This window comes from Natrix helvetica (assembly GCF_964273705.1).
Source record: "Natrix helvetica genome assembly, chromosome: 1".
Classification (NCBI taxonomy): Eukaryota; Metazoa; Chordata; class Lepidosauria; order Squamata; family Natricidae; genus Natrix; species Natrix helvetica.
This window is the reverse complement of record NC_138548.1, coordinates 210264778-210288866: the sequence shown is the minus strand read 5'-3', so window position 1 is coordinate 210288866 and position 24089 is coordinate 210264778. Positions and strand designations below refer to the sequence as shown.

Here is a 24089-nt window from a genome sequence, read left to right as displayed (position 1 = left end):
TAAGTAATATGGGGATGTCAATGCAAGTATTAAGTTCCTCATTGGATTTAATCTAAGAGGCTTGTGTTCCTGTAACTCCTTTATCGTACAGACAGTTGGGGATTAAAGTCCATGAAAACTTATGCCGCAATAAAGTGGTTGCTCCATAAGATGCATAATGTCTGAGCTTTTCCTGCTACACACGGAAGTTGCAATCTTATTCTTGTGCAGTGATTCGTTTTCCAATGGGAGCGCCATATTAACAACTTGGAAATCCTTTCAGGGTGTGTAATTAGAGAGAATAATGGAAAAAGCAGCATTCACATGTCTTTCTAGAAGTTGGGATTCTGACTTGACTGTGCTGTATTGTAATTATAGGAGCTGTATGCACATATGTTAGATGAGGCTGAAAGGTCTCCTTCGGGCAATCCTGATCCAAATCACCATTTTCTTCAATGCATTGCAATTGTTAAGGACAAATATATTCAATTATAATCACAATTATAATCACAAAGTTCAGGGCAAAAGGAACACCAATGCCATTGCGGACTGTTCTGCATTATTCCTCAGCTGCTTCTCCAAAGTTTTACTCATGGCAATTATGCTTTGAGTCCAGAGCAAATAATTTTTAATTTATAGGTGATCTTGTTGCAAATCTTATTTTAACAAACACAAAACATAAACAATTTGCTTTTTTCCCCATGGGAAGAAAACACCACCCAGTTGGAAAGTAGGTATATGGTAAGCACAGGATATACTTAAAATATTCCTTCCCTAATACTATTCAACACATGCATTAAAATCAGGTGAAGAGTATATGATAGTAGCGACAGCCACAGTAGTAACAGCATAGAGTATAAGTGACAGTCAGGACTAGGGCTATACTACTATGGAACTATTTTCTTGAGAACAATTGTTTTGAAATTTTGTTCTCCCAAGACATTTTAGGATATCAAGTCCAGTAAGTGGGACTGTCCTTCTGATTTTCTACTTATCAAAATGAGCTTTGTTTTAATTTTTATATTTTTCAAACAATTGTTTAATTTTGATTGTACTTAATTCCCCCCACCCCATCCCACCCCTCATAAATAGTTCTGCATTTATCCAGGAAGAATTGCATATATGTTAATGATATGCTTCAAATATAGTAGGCTTTACAGTTCAGGTTCCAGCATTTTTAGCCAGGACAGACTATAATTTATATCCTTCATCAATTATGAAGGAATACTGTTAATTATGAAACTAGGATAGTGGTCTAACATGACTAAAGACACCCTCGTATGTTCCTGGCCTTTGCTTCCACAAGGGAACTGTCTGTGCAATGGGGTGTGCACTGTGTACATTGCAGCACATTTGGCATGATTTCTTCTGGAACAATTCTGAAACAAGATATACATAGAAAAATATGGATAGGTCCACACATGGCCAGTTCCAAATGCCAAATTTAATTAACCAGATTATATATAACCAGCATCTTCTTTCCATTTCAGAGTTATTTCTCTATAAACTTGGTCTGTCTTTTGTAATTACATCATACTTAAGTGCTGTAAGATGAATATACTTTCATCTTCTAAATTAAGTTCTAATGAAAAGGGATGAGGCAAACTTTGAAAGTGCTGAACTTCCAGGAACTGGTGAGGCATCAACCTAAAAGTCACCCCAAGGTCATCCTACATAGTTCTTAAATATATACATGTATCTTGAATCTAAAATTTGCCATTTACAAAAAAAGCATCTGGGGAGTGGGGCAGCAAAATACTCTGTAGAAAAATATATATATATGCAGGTGATCCAAAGCAATTCTCATTATAGTTCAGCCTCTTCAACACAAAATGCTTATTTAATCTTTGATTCGGAAGGCTTTATTTCCAGCTAAGTCCAATGGAAGCTTAGTCCTAAGTGCCCAAGAGTACCGTAGTAGTCTAAATCTGAAAGAAGCCGCATGGTGTCACCTTCCTTTCCCTCCGGTAGAGAGACGAACTGCAGGCGGCAAGAATAACAAGCCGCACAAAGCTGGGTTTTTGAGGTACGATTCCCCCTCAGACCAGCCACTGGAGCTTCCAATGCGGCCCAGACCTCGAATCGAGATTGACCGTTGACCTCGTTTCCTCAGAAATATATTTTTAAAAGAAAATGTCTTCCTCAGCCCGGGATCCTTCAAATGGTGGACTACAGGTTTCCATGCTCCCCTGCCATCACGGCAGGGCATTGGCGGGAGCTGGCAGGCCAACACATCCGGCAGGACCCCAGCCGATGGGAAGCTGTTTCAGGGACGTTTCGTCCCGTCCCCCAGCCGACCAACCGGGAGCTCCGGCACCATACTCGGCCTGACGGCCTCCATTAAAGCTCCGCTACTTAAGGACAGTCCGGGGGACCACTAGCGCGGGACGCGTCGCCTTGCGACGTTGTCCAGGGCAACGCCGAGCAAAGCGACGGAGTGACGGGCGCGCCGAGGGTTACGTCGCCTGCGCCGCGTCGGGCGGGAGTGACGCAAGGCGCGCGCGCGCAGGCAGGGGGAGGGGCCGGCAGCTTCTTTCCCCCCTTTTTTCTGTTTCTTTTTTTCCCCTTTTCTTTTCTTCCCCCCTTCTTCCTCCTCCCCCACTCTTTAAAAAAAAAACTCCATTTCCCCCCTCCCTTTCTTTTCTTTTGGCCTTCCTGCCTCCCGCTCTCCGTCCCCGCGGCCTCGGCGGCTCCACCTTCACCGTCCGCAAGCCATCCATCCATCCATCCGGACGGACGGACCCAGGCCCCCGATCTGCCCACCCCTCCTGCCTCTCCCCCCCAACCCCTCCGGGTTAGCTCTCCGGCCCGTGGGACTCTCTAGGAACTCCAGCCTCGGTGGCTCGGCGGGTAAACCTCCCCCCCCCTTCTTTCCATCCTTCCACCCGGCCCGTCGCTCCGCCCCGAGTTGGCCCGTCTGCTTTCTCTCGCCGGGCGCTTCAGCCCCGCTGCAGCTGCCCTCACTTGTTGCTGCCCAGAACTTCCTCCTCCTCCTCCGGCGGCTTCTACCTACGCTCTACCGCTCACGTCAGAGGAAGCGGTGGGGGGACAGCAAGGTTCCCTCGGCCGGCGGCGCCACCTCTCCTCCTCCTCCTCCCCGCCCAAGAGGGAGGGAGGGAAGGAGGGAGCAGGAAGAAGACGAAGAAGAAGAGGAAAGCGGCGGGCACGAGGACACGCCAGCGACGGAAAGGCGAGGGGGGGGGACGACTGGGGTCCCTGCTCTCCCCCCTCCTCCTTCCTCCTCCCTCCCCCTCCCTCCCTTCCTCCCTCCCACCCCCGGAGGTAAGTGGCGCCGTCTCGCCTCTTCGGGTTGCAAAGTTCGGTCCCCTTCCCCATGCAGAAAGGGGACCCTTTCGGGTGGGAAGGAGCGGGTGGACGAGTTCAAGCCTCTCTTGTGTTTTTCCCATGCTGAGGGTGGTGGGGTGATGGATATGGGGGTGGGGGTGGGAGAGAAAGAGGAGGAATTGTCTCCCCCCCCCCCGGGAGAGAGAGAGAGAGAGAGGGAGAGAGAGAGAGAGAAGAGAGCGAAGATGCAACAGGTCCCAAGCAAAGAAGTGGGGAATGGTGGTGTCTGCAACGTAACTCTATTTTATTTTATTTTATTTTATTTTATTATATTTATTTGATTTGTCAATCGTTTACAAGATAATAGGTGTAAGAATAAACATGAGTATGAATGAAATGGAGATGAATAAATGGGGATAGTAGGACAGGGACGGTAGGCACGATGGTGCGCTTATGCGTGCCCCCTTTACGGACCTCTTAGGAATGGGGTGAGGTCAACAGTAGACAGTTTAAGGTTAAAGTTATGGGGATCCTTGAATGTGAGGAATGGCAGGAAGCTGTGGTTTCTTCTGGCCTTCAGAAACCAGCCCTCAATGTTGTCTGGGGTGGAGAAAAGAAGTGCTATTGAACCTGGTTTAAAGGAGGGTGCCCCCCCCTCTTGCCATTCAGCGTTTGGCTTGAGAGTCTTAAGTTTGGGGCCAGATGGAACAGTTAGAGGCCATGTGTGTGTTGTTAGAGCTGGGGTATATATTAGGGATTCATAGTTGCTGGGTGCATTCATGGCCTTCCTTATTTTGCAGAGGCTTTACTATCTTGGTTCATTGGTAGGCTTGATGCGCTGTGTAAAAAGGGATATTTCTTAACCATAGGGGTCCCAATGATTCTTGGGGGGGGGGTCCAGAGGTGGGAAAGCGCTTTCGCTTGCTGCTGTTTTTACCGAGATGAATATAGTAGCTTCTGAGTGGTAACCAAGATCCTTAAATGATGATGATGCCTGTTGTAAAGGGCATGAACATTCCCAAACCTGGAATTCTGTCCAAGAGTTTTAAAAAAATAGTTCTCAGAATCAGAGCCTGTCTAACATTTTGGAAACAGACTTATTATCTCTTTTTTTTTTACCTGGCCGTTGGAGTTCAGAGTTTAGTTATTAAAAAAAGTGGGGAGATTTAATTTATGGATAGCCTTAATCTGTTTTGTGGATGGACTTTTACAGATGTGTGTGTGTTTTTGCAACTCTTTGGGATGAGGTGAGCATATTTAAATAAGGAAGTAAGGAAACATTGGGGTTTTTTAGGAGTGATGAAACCAAGGCAAACAAACAAACAAACCCTCAGCAGCCACAAAAGATGGAGAGAAGAGTGATTGTTAGTCATTTTCGATGTTGTCTTTTGTTCAAGACCTACTAAAAACCTTTGAGATCAACAGACCTTAAAATGTATGCTAGTTTTGGAGTCAGTAAATTGGGCTTAGTACCTATTGACTGCATGGAGAAATGTTTGCCATTTTGACTTGTCTCTGGTAATAACTTGTAGCTTTTCTGGGGACAATTTTGTACTTAACTTTGATTCCATTCATCTACCTTGTCATTTTTCCCTTCTATTTCCCTCAGTTAACTAGGCATAGTTATTGTTTTTTTGCTCACCTGCCATGCTCAAAGCATTTGAGTTTCTGTTTGCTGATCATACCTTTCAGGCAGCAGTCAGTCTTTATTTGGTCAAAGACTGTTGGTTCTTTCTACAATCCATAATACTCTTATGGATTATTACTCCAAATCCATAATTCAAAGGTGTGTATATTCTTTCTCTCATCCTTTTTCAGTGTTGTCCAGTATTCACAGCCATGCCTTGTCATTGAAAACACCATTGCTTTTATCATTTTGATTTTTGTTGTAATAGTACTCATGATCTTGTCTAAGCTTGTTATTGCTTTCCTTCCTGTTAATCTGTTTCAAAACTATACAGCATCTTCATTTTTTCAGAATCAGTGAACTCACTAAATATATTAGTTGAAATTACCATTTTTATATATAACAATAAGTTACATTTTTACTTTTCAGTTACTTTTATAATTAGTTATTTTTCCAATTAACAAAGCTATAGTCTGCATATCACAAATAGTTATTGTCACAGCATCTGTTTGATTCTAGCTTTCTGTCATATATTGCAATCCTAGTATTTTTATATGTTCATATAAGTGAAACATGGGGACAATATATTTTGTGTGTGTAGATATGTGTGTGTGTGTGTATGGCTTACTCTAAATGGTTTTGCAGATATATTTTAACAATAGTTTCCTTTTTGTTGTAAAAAAAATCCTCAGAAAAATAATCAGATGTTCTGGCATACTCATTAACCTTAATATATTCAGTTCTGGTATGAGCTATGAATCAAAAGCCTTGATATATTCAATAAAGCAAAGATAAATATCTTTCTTATATCCTTTGGTTATATCTTAGGTCAACTATTGATTTTGCCAATTGCAAAACCTGCCTATTTGACATTTTTTCTATATGTTTATTGTTCTTTGTAAAATCTTAAACTACTGCTTTAAGTTTAATAATTTGCACATTCTTTTGTATGTTCCTGCTTTGGTGTCACACCAATTTTTTGCAGTCTCTAAGTAGCCTCGTTCCTTATTTATTGATAATAGAGCTGTTACCACTTTAATGATCTTCTGCAGCTTTAAAGAATTCATTGGATATTTCATCTTCTGATGCCTTTCTGTTTGACAAGTGTAATGATGCCTGTAGCACCTCACCTATTACCTGTCCTTTTTTTCCTGCAAATGTTTCTTTCATCTATAATACTATTTGTAAACAATGTCAGTTCTGCATAGCTTTTCTAATTTTCTTCCCACCCACATTACATCTCTTTTACAATGAAACAACTTCTCTCCGAGGTTCAAAAGCCCACTACTCCTTTTGGCCTTCTGGAAGGCCTTAATGGCCCTCAGGTACTGGGTGAGGATGTAAGTTGAGTCCAACATACGTGTAAAGGCTGTGACGTTGCTAGGAGCCTAGTTAAAATTTGTTAGTCTTTAGTTTGGTGGAGAAGTTGTTGGTATTTTTAAAAAATATGGGTTTGATTGATGTTAGTTTCCCAGGGTTACATTGTTGCCATCTAAATCTTAATAATAAGCAAAGGTAGTACCCGTAGTAATAGGCACCTTGGGTGCAGTCCCAAAACATCTGAAGTACTTCAACACCATTAGCATTAACAAAATCACAGTCAATTGCAAAAGGCAGCTTTTCTTAGAACAGCTTACATCCTGCAACAATACCTTTAACACCCATCCTAGTAACATCTGCCTATCACAGGTTATCAGCACACTAGGTGTCATATCAAAGAATTGTGGATGGCTCTTAGAAAATCTGCTCATTGGCAAAATTTACATCAATTACAAAAGACCACACTGCTTGGATCTGTACATATGTTATGCCAATACACTATTGCAACATCCTATGTTCTTGGGAAGAATGATATGAAGGCCAACACTGGCTAAAGAACTGGCAGCTGTGACAACAGGCTCTTCACTTGTTGTGAAGAGATAATAAGAATGACAACAATCCTTGAGTATTAAATGGAAATTTTCTTATGATTTCTCTGATCTTAGTAATACATCTTTCTGTTTTGTTTTGTTTTCTTCTATGTCCCTTCTTAATATTGGAAGTTTGTGGTCTGTCATCCTGTGCTTTTCTTATCCAAGACTTATTCTCTGGTTTTCTTTGGTTATCATGATAGTTTTTCTTTGAAAATGAGTTATATCTTTTCATCTGCACATTTTTTCCAAGTTGGTTTTTACAACAACTTTTTTCTCTTCCCATAGTTTTTCAGATTTTCCTTTGCATAAATTAAGTATTTATATTGCTCTTATATTTGGTCCATAATTCTTTCAGGTGTAATCTTATTGACTTGCTTTCTAACTTTCTAAATTTAACCTATATATTGAATGTCAGTAATTAATGATCTGCTCTATAATCTGAGCCTCAAAATGTTTTAATTGACTGGATTGTACTGTGTAGTCAATTTGATGTTAACATTGTGTCTCCAAAGATGCCGTGTTTTAAGGCCATGTTTAAATTGCTTAATGCAAATGTTGGTAATAAACAATAAATTCTCTACAAAATATTATTGATCTATCTTCTTCACTATTCAATTCTATTCATCCCAAATCTTCTGGTATTTCAAGTTTTTTTTCCATTCCTGCCCCTTTCATTTTGCAATTATACATTAATAATTCCGTGTCCTTCCTTGATATTGCGTTTAGCTCTTCTTATATATGCCATAAAATTTTTCAGTGACTTCTCCCATTTTTTCTGTAATAGGTGCATATACTGGATATCCACAAATCCTAATAGATATGATCCATTTTTTAATTAGGTTATAGCAAAGCATTTATTTAGCAATGTCTTTTGGGAGAGGTATTTGTCACAATTACCATATGAAGACTAGTTAGACTGAAGGCAGCAAAACTAAAGCTTTTCATGCATTGATGCTAAAATGTTTAATGAATCGAAAATGAAGAGTATTGTGGTATGCCATCACATCTACATTTATTAAATATCCAAATAGTTTACAGCAGCCACACAACCTTTTACCATCAATCAGAGTGGCAAATCAGCTATTTCATTTTGGCTGCTTAGCTGCCAATATGTTTTAATAATCAGAATACTAGTGTTAATTTTATTGCTGACTATATAGCTATATTTTGTAGAGGAGGGGGATAAGACCCAGGATGATACAATCTCATAAGAGTTCTGTTCTGTTCTATTCTATTCCTCTCATCTCAACTCATCTTTGGCTCCCTCCTGAGCACAGATCTTTTTCTGATTATTTCTATTCTTTCTCCATACCTGTAGTTCCTTCTCCTTTTCAAGAGAGCACTGCCAGGTTCCTACCATAGCTAGGGTATTCCTCGTCTGGAGGTGCTTCTTTAGCATATCCTACAGATCTAAACTGTGGTTTTTTCCATCCTTGTTGGGTAGCATCATCAGTGTGTACAGTATGTTGTGCAGACCACATAAATTATTTGAAACCGCCACATGACCAATGGGCTGTAAGTTTGAAATTCCTGTTACAGAGTATCATTGCCCCTGTGTTCTTTAATAAGGTGTCATGATTTGAACAATTTTCATCATAGGAATCTGATTTAAAGTGATCCATTCTGTTCCGTCTAAGTTCACTTTATTCTAAAATACCACATTTATAAAAACTTCATTTGTACTTCGGCAGTTTCAATGATCTTTGTTACATTGCTGTGTCTAATTTTATGTATCACTGTAAAATTAGGAACTTCTTAAAGTGCTTGCTCCATCAGCAATTAGACTTCCTTGTGGCTTTGGTCTGATCATATCATTACCTCCAGATCTACTTGTGAAAGTTTGATATTTTCCTCTAGTAAATAGAGGAGTATTATTCGAGTTGAGAATAGCATGACCTGTCATCCAAATGCATTTAAACATTTTAGCCAATTCTGTACTTTTCTCTTTACAGCAGAACTTGCCAAAATTTGATTTTGGAGAATTCTTCTCCTAAGTGATTGGCTTTTCTCACACCTGCAGCATCTGAATAGTTCTCACCCCAGCTGTAGTTTGCTTTTAGCTTCACTTTCCTTTTGACGTTATTGTCAAGAGTGGCCTTTACAACTAGGGTTCCTGCCTCAGTCATACTCAGAAGCACTGAAGTTTACAAAGCCCCACATGGCAGCAATATGGTTGTAATTTGTTGGGGCAAAATATATGGGTCATCCTCAAAAAGTATCCTTAAAGGCGGATCGTGATTCTTTTTAGTTATGTGCCTCAGATTAAAAAAACAGTTAAAGTATGCTTTTATGTTGCTAAGTTGCATGTTGCTCACAGTTCATTTTAATTGGTAATTTTTGTTTCAAGGTGTAGTAGGGGTTTTCAAGTTGCAGCATATGTGTTTTTGGTAGCTCATACATCTTTCCTATCTTTCATTCTTTTGTTTTTTTGAGTCACCCCTTTAGAGGAAGTTCCCTTTTTAAGGACTCTTAGAGCAAACGCTCCTTCCTTTTTAGCAAACTATTTCAGTTGTGGTCTTGTCAGATTAGAGACCTCAGCTCCTTTTCTTCATCTTGAATTATCTTTTCTTCAACACATGATACTCAGAAAATGACTTCTATTTTAGATTTAGATTTTAGCCTTGTTAGCTAGTTTGATAATCTGGTCAAAAGGATCATCAGTCTTTGTCATAATAAAGCACAGAACCAAGAACATATATTTCTTAGTTGTTCAGCAATTTTTCTAATAGATAACCTGAATGGATGCTATGGTACTCCTTGTACCAGTACTCCTTGGATCACAGTTTTGAAAATCTCAAATTTTCCTGTACGCTGTTTGGAGAGTCCAAGCATGGGTTAAACTCAGCCAATCTGCCCAGGACTGAATTGAAACTTTAGCCACGCCTCTGGTGTTGCCTTGACTGCCAGATTTTTCAATTCAGTCAAAGCCCAGTGGATGCGTTTTATTTTTCTCTCGGTCCTACAGATTGCTTGGACTCTCTAATTCCATTTTTTTGCTGTTACCTTAAGATTTTCCTTCCCATTCTTTCCCTAGAGAGCAGGAGCGGTGAGAAGAGTTTTTTTAAAACAAAGTTTTATTGGTTTTTTGGTGTTTTGCAAAAGGAAAAGGTATGGGGAAGGTTACAAATTGTGGCAGCCGCAAACTGCGGTAGGTATACGCCCCCTCCAGACTCATAGTGTACATTTGCATAGCATTCAAATATTACATAATAACATATAGTCAGTGTGGTAAATTCAAAAATAATTTCAATCAATTTGTATCATATGGATTTTCTTACTTATTTGTGTGATCTGAGCTTTCTTGATGTCGCCCCATCTCCCCCCGTTGGCAGTGCTCCGGCCCCTCCCATGTCTTGTGTATCTACTGGGATGTCTTCTGGTTTTTCTAGGCGTAATTTATTTTTTTCCATAAAGGCCTGCGCCTCTATGGGTGTGTTAATTCTGACCCTTGTCTCCTCCCAGAATATTAACATACCTTCAGGCAGCAACCAACGAAACCACACCCCCTTCTGGTATAATTTATTCGCCAATTGCGAATAATATTTTCTTTTCTCCCTCACTTTCTTGGGGATCTGTTTCAGTATGGTTATCTCCTTATCTTTGTATGTCAGGGCTTGTCCCCTTTGTATATTCAGAATTTCATCTCTTGTGCTTTTCCTAAGAAATTTAATGTGCACCTCCCTGGGGACATTGTGTGTTCTAGCATATGTGGAGTTCACTCTATAGACCAGGTCTATTTCCCATCCCATCTGTTGTTTTTCTTTCTGGGTATACTCAGCCAAGATAGTTGTCATGGTGTTCCTAATGTTTTCATCATCAGTCTCCATCACATTCTGAAATCTAAGATAAAAGGACATTCTCTCAAACTCTATTTTCATTTGTTGGGTGTCAAGCTCTTTGTTTCCCTTTTGCACGCCCTCCACCACCACCCCTCATCTCAGCCGCCCCCTGCTCCAAGTGATCCAATCTCTGTGAGTTCTTATCAATTTTTTCCTGGTTCCCTCTAATTTCTTCTTTCATCTCCTTCAGCTGTTTCTTAATTTCCTCTTGTCCCTGTAGAATTTGTTGAAACATTTGATGAAACTCCAAGTCCGTAGTTTTAACTTGTTTAAAAGCTGTCAATGTTGATTGCGTGCTCGGACTTGAGGTTGCAGATGTCGGGGCAGAGGCAGCAAAGCCGGACTTTCCAGGAGGTGGTCTTTTAGATGTCATTGTTAGTAATAAAGAGTCCAGTCAGTATAGAGAAGAATCAGTCAGAGTGGTAGAGCAGCCAAGGGAGTTCGGGGGGGTAGAGAGACCAGGCACAAGGGAACTCTCTAATCACCCTGGCAGGGAACAGACGTTTTTCACTCCAGAAAGTTCAAAAGCAAACAATCCACAAGAGAAGTATCCAAATAACACGGAGACAAAGACCGGAAGCCTGAAGTTAAAAGATGGAGTCAAGTTCAGCTTTCATGAAGACAACGGAAGTGTGCCATCTTGCCCTGCCAACTTCGAGAACTGAGGCAACAAAGTTTTCAGGATTCAAAGTTCCCAAAGATCACATTTTCTTGAAAGGGTTAAGTCTGAAGATCCATTTAGTTGGAGTGTGACCTCATTGGTTTGGCTCTCCCCCTCCTCCTTCCCTGGGGCTACGAGCACTTTTGTTTCTAGCCGCTTGTCCAAGGGGGGGGGGAAATCCCCCTCCCCTCCAGCCGCACTTCTCCAAGTTAAACAAAAGTTCCAAAGAGAAGAGTTTTTTTATTGCGCTTTTGTTTGTGTTTCTAGTCCTCCCTCACCATTCCCAGTTACCACGGTGTCTTAGGCTCGCTTGGGCGCTAAGGAGGTCGCAGGCAGCTGCCAGGTGAAGCATGGGGTCAGTGCCAATGCCCACGCGATCGTGCTGTTTTTGTCGCCTGTGCGATCATGTTCTCGGCAGGGGTTTTCGTTGCTGCTGTCCATGCTCACTTGGAGGAGCTGGCTGCTGGTGGGGAGCCTCGGCAGACTTCTTTAACTACTTCTTTAACTACTTCCATTTTGGATCAATTTTCGGCATGGCTGCCATTTTGTTTTTGCATTTTTCCTGCATTTTTCTTGCCTGCCAGTGCCTTTTTGCCCAGCTCACAGCAGATCGCCGCGTCAGACTGCTTGTCTGGACCTCTGGCGGGGTCTCTCTCTTGGGATTGATTCTCTGTGTCTCAAGCATTCTCTTGGCCTCAGTGGTCAGGCTTGCGACTTTTCCATCTGCGCTGGTGCTGGGAGTGATTGACTCGCACTGATCAATTGGCCTCAGCTTACACCAGGTCCATCTGGCTGCCGCCTTCAGTGCCTCCACCTCGGGAGCGCTAGGGCATTGATCCAGGGTCACTAGGGTGGTGAGTGAAGAGCCCCTAGTTCCTTTCCAGTCACCCCAAGATCGTTGAAATGGCGGAGCATGGCCCTGGGGATATTAGCCAGCCAAGCCCCTCTACCTGCAGGATTCTTTCCAGACAGGCTAGCAAAGCGGCCAGGGAGACCCTAGAGGCAAGCAAGCCTTACACTTGGCAAGATAAGCAGCTAGGGCCAGGCCTCGATAAGGATGCCCTTCGTCGCCAGAAGGCCTTGGAAAAACAATTCCACAAGGCCCAGCAGCAAACCCAGGCTTCTAATCGGTCCCCTCCCAGAGATTCCTCACCTGAGGCTAGACCAGGGCAAAGGCCTCCCATCTCTGAGAATGAAGGCGAAGGGCAGGCATTCTCCCCTCAGGCATGCTATCTGAGGGAGAGGAGGGTCCAGCTCCCTCGAGCCATCTGGCCCCACAATTCCCACTGGATCAACCTTCCATTAGGGGTCGCCCTGTGGAGGATCGGGCCCCCAATTTTTCTGTTGAGGTGCAGGACATTATTGCCAGGGCCATCTCCCAGGGGATTGAGAATGGGCCAAGTGCCCGCACAAGTCCCACCACTCTCTGGCCCCGGCTCCCCCCAAGGAGGTTCCACAGGCCCCACAGCCTGCCTTTTCCCATTTCTCACTGGACAGTGAGGATTCCGCCTGGGAGGAAGATATCCTGCCCAACCCTGAGCCACACTTCTCAGGGAATGAATCTGCTGTACCAGATAAGACCACTTTCACTGGTTTATTCACGCATACTAATTTCAAGATTATCTTGAATAAGGCTAAGGTCTCTACCCATTTGGGCCCTGCCACCCTGGACCAGGCGGCTCCTAATCCCTCGAACCTCAGTGAGGGCCTGTTCGAGGAACCGGTTCAGGCTCAGGAAGTAGTGCCCATTCCCAAATTATTCCTAAACGTCGTACCACAACAATGGGCACAGCAGGGTACCCTTGCCACTCCTAGTGGTAGTGACAGAAAACTATAAACGGTGGATGCTAGTCTGGAGGACTTGCTGAAGCTGCCCCCTGTGGACGCGCCGGTGGCTGCACTCACGTCTTCCTCTGTGCTTCCTCCTGACCTACTGGAGGGGCTCAAGGCAGAGGACAAGAGAGCAGAGAAAGCCTGCCATAAAATTCATCAGGCGGCTGCTTGGGTGATTAAGACGTCTGCCTCTGCTTCCTTCCTTTCCAGAGCCTCTCTCCTCTGGCTGAGACAGTTACCAAACTCCCGGCCATGGATAGCAGACTCAGACAGGATGTCAACAAGATTATTGCGGCTACTGAATACACGGCGGATGCCACCTTGAATGCCGCCAAGTTTGCATCTAGGGCCTTAGCTTCCAATGTCACCATCTGTCGCCTCTTATGGCTTAGACATTGGAATGTGGACATGAGATCAAAGTGGAAGCTTGCTTCCGCCCCGTTAAAGGGGGATAAGCTTTTTGGGGAGGCACTAGATCCAGTCCTTATAGAGAATAAGGACAAAAAGAAGGTTATGCCTTCGGTCACCAAAAAATCTGAACGTAAGGGTTCCAACTTTTATAGGAAGCAGCCCTTTCGGGCCTCAGACCAGCCCTCCACCTCTGGCTGCTACCAGATGCCCTACTCCCAGAATGCTGACAGGTCTCATGACCGTCAGTCCTTTTGTGACAGAGGCCGCCAGCAGAATTTCTCTAAGCGAACTTTCCGCGGGGGGGGGGGTCTGGCTGCAGACCTTTCCACCGGTACAAGTGACCACCATCGGATGGCTCCCATAGGGGGTCTTCAGCTGTTCCATGCCCAATGGGAGCACATCACATCAGACTAGTTGGGTTCTACAAATGATTCACATAGGTCTGATACTAGAATTCATTTCACCTCCACCTCATCACTTCATCCAGTGCCCAACCCCCTCCTGCCTTGTCAAAAAGGCTCTCATGGAACAGGAGATCCTTCACCTCAGGGAGATCAGGGCCATAGAACTGGTTCGACCCGGTCACGATGGGACACGGTTTTATTCCATTCTATTCCTTGTTCCAAAGAACTGGGGAGGGGGGCTATGGAGGGGCATATTAGATCTAAAAAATCTAAACCATCAAATAGCGTACAAGAGGTTCAAGATGCAGTACCTCCAATCCATCTTGGGCTGTATCAGGCCAGGGGACCTTCTAACGTCCATAGATCTGAAAAAGGCTTACCTGCATGTACCTATCTGCAAGGCCCACCGCAGATTTCTAAGGTTCTTCTATGCAGGCCAGCACTTTCTGTACAGGTTTCTGCCATTCGGCCTGTCATTGGCACCCAGAACTGTCACAAAAATCCTCGCGGTGCTAGCAGCCTACCTCAGATCGCGTCCAGTGCAGCTCCAATGCTACCTGGACGACATTCTCATCCAGTCATCGTCCCGCCAGCAAGCAAAGCAAGACCTGCAGTACGCGATGAAAATCCTCCGAGACCACGGGTTCTCTGTCAACCTAGAAAAAAGCCATCTGGAGCTGACCACCAGGTTGCAGCACCTCGGCGCCATCATAGACACTGTAGCGTGTCAGGTCTCCCTGTCTCCTGACTGAATGAAAAGCCTCAGGACCCTTGTGCAACAGGTACACCAGTCACAACACGCCCCAATTGTACAGTTATCCCAACTGTTGGGCAAGAAGATATCCTGTCTGTCCATTGTGCCTTGGCCCAGGCTCCACTCTCGATGGCTGCAATGGCATCTCTTACTGCACCAGCGGGCCAAACAAAGCAGCGGTGATTCCGGTCCCTCGGGTGCGTCGGTCTTTCGGAGGGTGGATGACTTCTGCCCTAGCAAAGGGCTCCTTCTTCAGAGAACCAAACTGTCTCATTATTACGATGGATGCCAGCATTTTCAGCTGGGGGGCTCACTTCCACAACCAAATAGCACAAGGCAGGTGGTCAGCAACCAAGTTGACACACAGCATCAACTGGTTGGAGTTGAGGGAGGTGAGATTGGCTCTGCTTCATTTTCAGAGCAGCATCCAGGGGCACCACATGATGATCCTGACAAACAATGTAGCGTCCAAGACACACAGAAACCACCAGGGGGGCACCCCGATCCAGGTATCTGATGGCGGAGGCTGAATCCCTGGGAAGGTGGGCAGAAAGACACCTGTGCTCAATTCAGGTGGAGACATCTCCGGGGTGAACAACATCCAGACGGATTGGCTGAGCAGGGCCACGGTTGACCATTTGGAGTGGCGCCTGCATCCGGACCTGTTCCATCGTCTGTCGCAGAGGTTCGGCCGACTGATAGTTGATCTATTCACCACCCTGGAGAACACTCACCTTCCCAGTTTTTTCACATGGTTTTACAACCCGCAGGCGGAGGGGGTCAATGTCCTACATTGCCCCTGGCTGCCGGGACTTCTTTATGCATTTCCTCCATTGCCTCTCCTGCCCAGAGTGATTCTGAAGATCCTGATGGAGGGAGTAGAGGTCCTGCTCATGACTCCCTTCTCGCCCAGGGGGGTCTGGTTCGCCGATTTTGTGAGTCTGTCTATCAATCCACCTTGGCGAATTCCCCTGCAAGAGGTTTCTCTCAGCCAGGGGGCTCTACAACATCTGGAGCCCCAGTAGCTTCAACTAGCTATCTGGTACCTGAGAGGGACCTCCTGAGCAAGGGCAGACTCTCCGCCAAAGTCATCTACACCATTCAGGCATCCAGAAGACCTGCCACGACCAAGATATACGATGCCACCTGAAAAATGGTGCACGACGCATGAGGTAATGCCGGCAGCAGCTACTGTCCCTCAAGTTCTGGACTATTTACAGGATGGACTGGACTAGGGCCTGGCGCCTAACACCCTCAGGTGTCAGGTGGCTGCCTTATCCATGATCCTTGTGCCTGACAGTCACTTGTCACTTGGCCGTCACCCCATTATCCGTAGTTTCCTGTGGGGTGTCATCAACCTGAGACCACTGGTCGTCTATAGGTACCTGTCATGGGAACTTGAGGTCGTGTTACGGGTCCTGATAGCCACGCCCTTTGAGCCTCTACGTTCTGCCAGTCTGAAACATCTGACATTTAAGACTGTCTTCTTAATTGCCATCATGTCTGCGCAACGGATCTCGGAGTTAGCAGCTCTGTCGGTTCAAGAGGACTTATGTCTGATACATCCTGACAGAGTGGTCCTTTGGCTAAGCCTGGCATTTATTCCCAAGATCAACTCCTGGTTTCACCGGGCCCAGGAAGTTGTCCTTCCGGATTTCTGTCTGCATCCCAAAAATCCGAGGGAAAAGAGATGGCACATGCTTGACGTTTGTCGCACGCTAGGTAGGTACATCAAGCGAATAGCAGCTTTCAGACGTTCTGAGTCGCTTTTGTGTCCTTTCAACCTGCATCCCAAGGTCACAAAGTCTCTTCATCTACCATCGGACATTAGCTGCGTGCATGCATTGCCCTCTCTTATGTCCTGCAATCCAGAAGAGTGCCACACCATATTACTGCACATTCTACATGGAGTGCCGCTACCACCAATAATCTCTACTGTGCTTTGAACTCAACAAATGTTCCTTGTTATTTGTGCCTGATACTTTCTATTCCAATGAAGGAAGTGGTGAGCAATGTCAACCAGCAACTGTTTCCTATCCATAGCAAAGAACTTATTGTCCTTGTTCATTTATCCTAGGATTAAGGCATAGACATCCACAACACATAAGCTACAAATTCAAACATAGGACAACATTACGTAGGCATGAAAACAAGATGTATGACTCTTTCTGTGAATCCTCAACAAGAAAACGATATATTGCTGGTGTCTATATTCAGGTTGGCAGTTCAAAGTTAGTCAGGCCCCAAATTTATTCTGCAGCAGGACAATGACCCCAAGCATACAGCCAAAGTCATTAAGAACTATCATCAGAGTAAAGAAGAACAAGAAGTGCTAAAAGTGATGGCATGGCCGCCAAAGAGCCCTGATCTCAACATCATCGAGTGTGTCTGGGATTACATGAAGAGACAGAAGGATGTGAGAAAGGCTACATCCACAGAAGATCTGTGGTTAGTTCTCCAAGATGTTTGGAACAACCTACCAAGTTCCTTCAAAAACTGTGTCCAAGTGTACCTAGAAGAATTGCTGCTGTTTTGAAGGCAAAGTGGTCAAATCAAATATTGATTTGATTTATATTTTTCTTTTGTTCACTCACTTTGCACTTTGAAAATTGACAAAAATAAACAATCATTTGTATTTCTGAAAGCATTCTTTGTTTACAGCATTTTTTCACGCCTGCCTACAACTTTTGCACAGTACTGTATGTCAGATGCGCTAAATCAGTGGTTCCCAAACTTTTTCAGTCCACCGGCCCCTTGGTGCTACAAACTGATCCTCAGTGCCCCCCACCCAGTGGTGGAATTCAATTTTTTTTTTTACTACCGGTTCTGGAGGCATGGCTTGGTGGGCGTGGCTGGGTGGGTCATGTGACTGGGCGGTTTGCACGACGGAAGGAAGATAGTAACAGTAAAATTCAAAACTGTAACAATTGCACATTTATTCAAAATCCAATTTAAAAACCTTTTTAATTAATGTTAATTTAACAAAATTGTTGAACATGATCCCTTGATACCAGGTTTTCAAATTCTGATAGTCATTTATCAAGAACCTTAGTAACTAGTAGTAAACTCAGTAGAATTTAGTAACTACTTCACTGTTCAGTAAATTCTTAATGTGATGGATGGGCTTGATGAAGTGATACCAGTTTCCCAATGTCTGGTTTTAAGTCACTTAACAGGAGTCTTAAATCACCACGTTCAGAAATCTGGAGTCGATTTCGATTTCGATTAGGACTGCGATTATATCTATAATTATTGCAGGTAATTGCTGTAGTCTAGTAAGATTGTAGGTGAGCAACAATAAAGAAACTGTTCAGAAGTAAGTCCATGTGTTGTTCATGGTTCTTTAGGTCTGACAAAGCCAGAAACCCAAGTGTTGCTGGACCTCTGCTGTTGTCAGGAATGCAAGAGGTACCTGTCTTGTGAACACTGGAGAGATGTGCCAGTGTCTCCCAACACTGGAGATATGTGCCACTTCCCAAATTCATTTTTGTTCCCCACAATAGGTTGCTGATCTCAAAATAACAGATAATAAGCAATACTAATTTGCACTTTGTAGCTATGGTTGAAATAATATGGACTTATGAGGAAAATGCCACTTTATAGCTAGTACAACTAACGATTAAAGATATTTCACTCATTACTGGGAATAAGATCAGGGCAATGACAATTCATTTTGGGGGGAAACACAAGGATGTAGTCAGGACATGATGTTAAACTGCACTGTAAGCTACTTTTGATAGGTGTGTCAATGCTTGAGAACCACTTGTCTCAATTCCACAAACTATTCTGAACAAAACGTGCCTCCCTCTTTCAGCAGATCAGCCAGGCAGCTAGTGCTATAAAAATTATTACTAATTTAAAATACATTTTGTGAAGTATTTCCAGCAGTGGGCAAGATTAAGATTGTTTATTGATGCAGATGATTTTTAAAAGAATCCTATTAACAATACTAATCCTATAGAAAAAAACATGCATCTATGAAGTAGCTGCAAAATCACGCCCTGCCCCAGCATGAAAGGATTACAATCCACAACCTCTTTTGTACGCTATTCAATCCTTATTTACATAAGAAAGTAGCTAAAGCAGAGTAGACGCTCTTCCTCTTAAGAATCACATTCCAAAATTTCAGCTTCCCCTGCAATTTTTTACAGAGGCAGCAGCTCAGTTTCTACATAGCATGACAGATCGACTGAGGGTCTTCGTGCGCTCATGTCAGGTGGAATAGGACTTTCGGCTCTTGTGAAGTTGTTCACCCACGTGCCCATTCAGCGGGCCGCGGAGAAGGAAGGGTGCAAAGCCAGTGAGAAGCGGGGAAGATAACTCCATCGCTATGTTTAGGGGTTCACGGTCGCCCCCCCTGCAGCTGGAGGAGCAGTTTTAACTGCCAGTCTCACGCGACGAAGAACCCAGCCCTTCCACCTGTTGAAGGCGCATGCGAGACCCGAGCCTTCCCAAAGGCGTGGTGTCGCCGGTTCCTGGTGAGACAAGACTGAGCCGCCACCTCCACACAAGCCGCACATTGAAGGACTCTCGCTTTTGGTCCCATTGCATTCCCTTCCACGCCTGCGCGCTAAGCTAGGCGAGTCAGGAATACAGTACAGCAGAACACCTCCAGCACTCCTCTGCCACCTCCCTTGTCTCTTAGCGCCCCCCTACCGCCCCTCCTTGCCTCTTAGCGCCCTCCTGCCACCCCCTTGCCTCTTAGCACCCCCCTAAGTCATCCCACCACCCCTCAGGCGGCGGTACTGCCCACTTTGGGAACCACTGCGCTAAATGACCATTGGCTTATCTGAAGGGTCGTTTTCTATATGCTGCGAGGAGAGTCCAAGCATGGGTTAAACTTAGCCAATCTGCCCAGGACTGAATTGAAACTTTAGCCACGCCTCTCGTGTTGCCTTGACTGCCAGATTTTTCAATGAAGGCGTGGATCTGTGCGCGTTGAAAGGTAGTCCATAAGATCATCCAATCGACAGCGGAGAAAGACTCCAGGGTGGGGTTCGACTCTCCTCGCAGCGTACAGAAAACGACCCTTCAGGTAAGCCAATGGTCATTTTCCTGTATGCTGCTTGGAGAGTTCAAGCATGGGACATCCCCAAGCCAAATGTCACTAGGGCGGGAAGCTGAAGAGTCCAGGGTCTCTCCGTTGGTATAAATACCCTGTAGGACTTGCCTCCCAAATGGCCCCTCCGCAGAAGCGAGTTTGTCCAATTTATAGTTCCGAACGAACGGAGATAAGGAAGTCCAAGTAGCTGCCCTGCAAATCTCCTCTATTGGTGCCTGGGTCGCCCTTTCAAGTAAATGCATGCAGTTTGCTCAATTCTGAAAATACTTCAGGGAAATCATTGGGAGTTACTAAATAAATACATTTAGGATTGGGTAACATTTGAGAATATGAGCTGTTAGATTGTCACCTAGAAAATAATTTCCCTACCTCACAGGATAATTCTGGGGATGAATATGTTAAAAACTTCATGTACTAGGATATAAATGTATTGGGGCCATGTAAGCATCTAAAAATAGAAAATGTGAGCTCTTCAGGGGAGGGAACTGAACAAAATCTGTAGGAGTGAAAATACATAGTGACCTCTCTTAAGAATTTGTGATGACTCTGAGTTCTATTTCTGTCCATGTCATCTTATTATGGGAGGAGAGATGGAGTATTTATTGAAGATCTATTTTAAAGCCCTATTGTGGCACTAAACTTACTAATTAACCTTCCTATCCCACAAAATAAGGTAAATTCAAAGAACAGTTTTTTGATGTTAAGGATAAAATCCTGTGCCTCCGATTGCATTGTGACTGCTGAAAAAAGCAAGTGGTTTTGCATATGCATATAGGTGGAGGCATCCTGGACTAAGCAGGCTTTGAAATGGCTGTGTGCACTTTGTAAAGGATGTGGCTGCTTTAATGGTTCAGAGGGAGTTGTTTTAATCATGGCTATGTAGTTGGCAAAGTAATATTTTCAAATGCCTTTCACAATCTTGCATGTATTCTACTAAAGTGGAATTTCGGCAGCACCTTCAACTAAATAAGTGGGCTCTAGAAGAAGAAAGTATTTCCTTTCTGGGAAAAAAGGAGCTGGAATACAAGTAAAATTGAACTCTGTTTTTCAACAAGTGTAGTGAGAGCTCTTCTTTGATATTTGGCTTAGCCATTATTATTCGCCAAATGGTGCTTGCTCTAAAACTTGTATGTTGTAGATTAAAATATATATTTATTAAAAATCCCCCCAATCTAAAGCACTTTTCCCAGAAAAATTCAAATCCTACTTCATCAGGTTTTCAAATCAACATATTCGACTGTGTGGGGGACATTTTCCAACCCACCCATTTCCCTCAAGAGATGTTGCTAGCACTAAAGAAGATTTGGGTGCTGTTCCAGCTGACATCGATTTCTGAAATAAGGAAATTGCTTTTTTCTTTAAGGAACTATCTAAATTGGTGCAAGTGTCCTTTTATCTTCTTGATTGTATCCCATATTATTATTTCAGCTCTCTGCATATTTGCAGTTAGAACACATGACTAGCAGAAATTTTAGATTGCGTGGGGGCGTGGGGGGGGGGGGGGGGAGATAGAAAGAACAGAAGTTGGACAACATGGCCAAAGACGGAATGTGGCTTATTTCTGTTAAGGGAAATTAATGAGAATTCTCATCTTTATGACTAAAAGAAGAAATACCTTGATGTATTGCATTGTTGATTAGGAGTTTATGGTGTTGTTTCTGGTTTGTTTGTTTGTTTGTTTGTCTGTTGTTTCTACAGACTCTTTTATCTGTAGGAAAATGTGTCGCCTACCTCATTTCACAAAGCAGCACCATAGATCTGTGGCTATACCCTGTTTTCGCAAATGGAAGAGATGAACGCACGTGCACGACTGCAAAACAAAACACAGCTGGCAGCAGAGCTAATTTTAGGTTATTTGCTTGGTCTACTTTAACCGTTGTGGAACGGAATTCCAGTAATGGAGAATCTTGAAGGAGCCTTTTGACCTTTAGAAATCATTTCATTTTCATAAAGGAATGATATCTTGGAATTCTTCACTGGAAATTCAGGCATCATTTAAAAATCATGAAGATTCCCCCCCCCCACTCTTCCTAGCAGCTCTGCCAAATATTGACTGACTTTGGTCCTCCCCTCTCCCCACTTTTGTGTTGATAGGGACTTCATCTGTTAGCTGAATGCTTCTACTGATCCTTCCCTTAACAAAATGTACAATTATTTGTTATTAGCATGTAAGCATTTTCTTAACAATTCCATAGCCTTCTCTGAATATTTGACACAGTTAAAAGAGGATACTTTCCTTTTGCTACTTCTTTGAATTCAGTATTGCATTTCAGATTTTTTTTTCCTTTTTAATAACTCATTAGAGAACCGAAGAGCAAGAAAAGATGGAAGTTTATCAAGCCGGAGGGTTAAAGTAATTTAACTGCTATATGTATTTATTTGACTTAATTTATACATGGCATTTTACTTTGCAAATACTCAAGGTATAATATGGGTTGTTCATGCGGAAATGGAAGAGATACTGCAAATGTTTGATGGAGCCATGGCACAAGTATGTGCATTTCAAAAGGATATGCATTTATGCTTATTAACTGAAGTCTGTGATAGTGAACATGATCTATCTGAAAGAAATAGGCATTCTAGAACATTTGATTTGGATGATAAAATCATTGTTCAATAACCAAGAAGCCCTTGTCAGAACAATTTAGAGAGACGAACTGGTTCAAGAATGGAAAAAGTGTACAGTAGGGCTTTATTTTATCCTCATTTTAATTCAAAACACAATGGCAGTTTTGAAAAAGTTTAACAGATGATTTGGAGATGATTTAAGATATACTGGCACTACTTTACTGTCAAAACATTTAAAATATATAAAACAACATATCTTAGAAAGTAAAGACATATAGTGAAAAGGCTGGATTGTAGCTAAACAAGAAGACCAAAGTAATGACAATAGTTATAGAGTGACAGTGAAATAAAAATTAGTAACAAAGACATTGATTTAGGGCTTTATTTTGCTTGGTTCCAAAATTCACTAAGCAGAACATACTGAACCCAAAATGAAATGCAAAATATCATTTGGGTACACTGCAATGACCAATGTGGATAAACGAGGACATCAATCTTAATACCAAATGCAAAGTAATGTTATCCCCCCCCCCCCCCCATGGTTATAAAAATTGGCCAATAAAAAAGGCAGATGGAAGAATATTAGATTCCTTCAAACTATGGATTTGGACAACAAAATAAAATTTTAGATTGTATCAAGCTAGAAATACCGCTGGAAACTAACATGACCAAATTAAGGTTGTTTTATTTTGGTCATGTCATTATTTTAAATTCTTTAAAAATAAGTTATATTACAAAGTAGATATTAGAAACTAAATAACCAGTGATCTGTTGAATCATAATTTCAGAGCTATTTACTTACCAGGTCATTTCATTCTTTTAAATTCCTTAAAAATAACTTATATTAGAAACTAGATAACTGATGTCCTGTTGGGTCATATTTTCAGAGATATTTCCTTACCAGATTCCTTAATGCCTTCAACAGTGACAGAGCTTCTAATATACTGCCCTTAGTGGAAAAGTTGGAATATATTAAGAGATGCCTCTGGCTTGAAATTAGCCCATGTTGAACTATAGAGCAGAATCAAACATCAGCACGGGAAATGTTTTATGTAATAAACTTGTATTATGTAATAAATTAAGAATTATGTAACTTACTGCTTTATGATGATTTTTATGACATAAGATGTTTTATAAAATTTGTGAAATAATTTCCATGGGAATCATGGGTTCTGGAGTTTGGATGCATTCTGAAAATCAGCCATTTTGAGCTACATTGGTTCAAAACGTTTTGCTCTACAGTATACTATTTCAGCTACAGAAACCAGAGGTTTAGTAGTATATAAATTGTTGGGGGTCATAGAAAATAATGCCATCAGATAACATGCTGGATAAATACGGTCAAGTAAGACAGAAATATTAACATTGTAAAAACATCGGCAAGAATGGTGATACATAGATCAATGAGGCCTTTTACAATTTTCCTTGTCCCTTTTTCCTTTCCATCTGTCAGATGAGAGAGGGAGAGGGAGAGAGAGAGAACTGATTTATCAGTAGTGGCCTTTCTACCAGGTTCTAGATATCTGGTGGAATTAAGTTTGCTACCCGCTTAATGAACTGTGAAGAATTTTCAGATTAGAAAATCAGTTTGAATGGAAGTTGTTAAATATATTTATTTTTCATGCATGAAGCATACAACAGTCTTGGTAGATTTAACTATAAGGAAGCTTATATAAAATAATGAAATCCAAAAAGAGGTTCAGTGTACTTTAAAACAGAGGCCAATTGGATGCCAGATTCAGCCTCCAAGGAC

General features: G+C 42.8%; 1 protein-coding gene across 6 annotated transcripts in view; it reads left to right on the top strand.

The window, feature by feature from the left end:
• Nucleotides 1-1094: 1094 nt before the first annotated feature.
• R3HDM2 (R3H domain containing 2) overlaps nucleotides 1095-24089 on the top strand; it is a 199947-nt gene continuing 176952 nt past the window's right edge. For 3 of the 6 annotated variants that reach the window (XM_081934637.1, XM_081934638.1, XM_081934633.1), the window contains exon 1: nucleotides 2540-3261. The gene's annotated coding sequence lies outside the window, so the exon portion shown is untranslated. Of the gene's footprint in view, nucleotides 3262-24089 lie in introns of all 6 variants that reach the window. The other 3 variants (XM_081934635.1, XM_081934639.1, XM_081934636.1) reach the window with 3 other exon arrangements.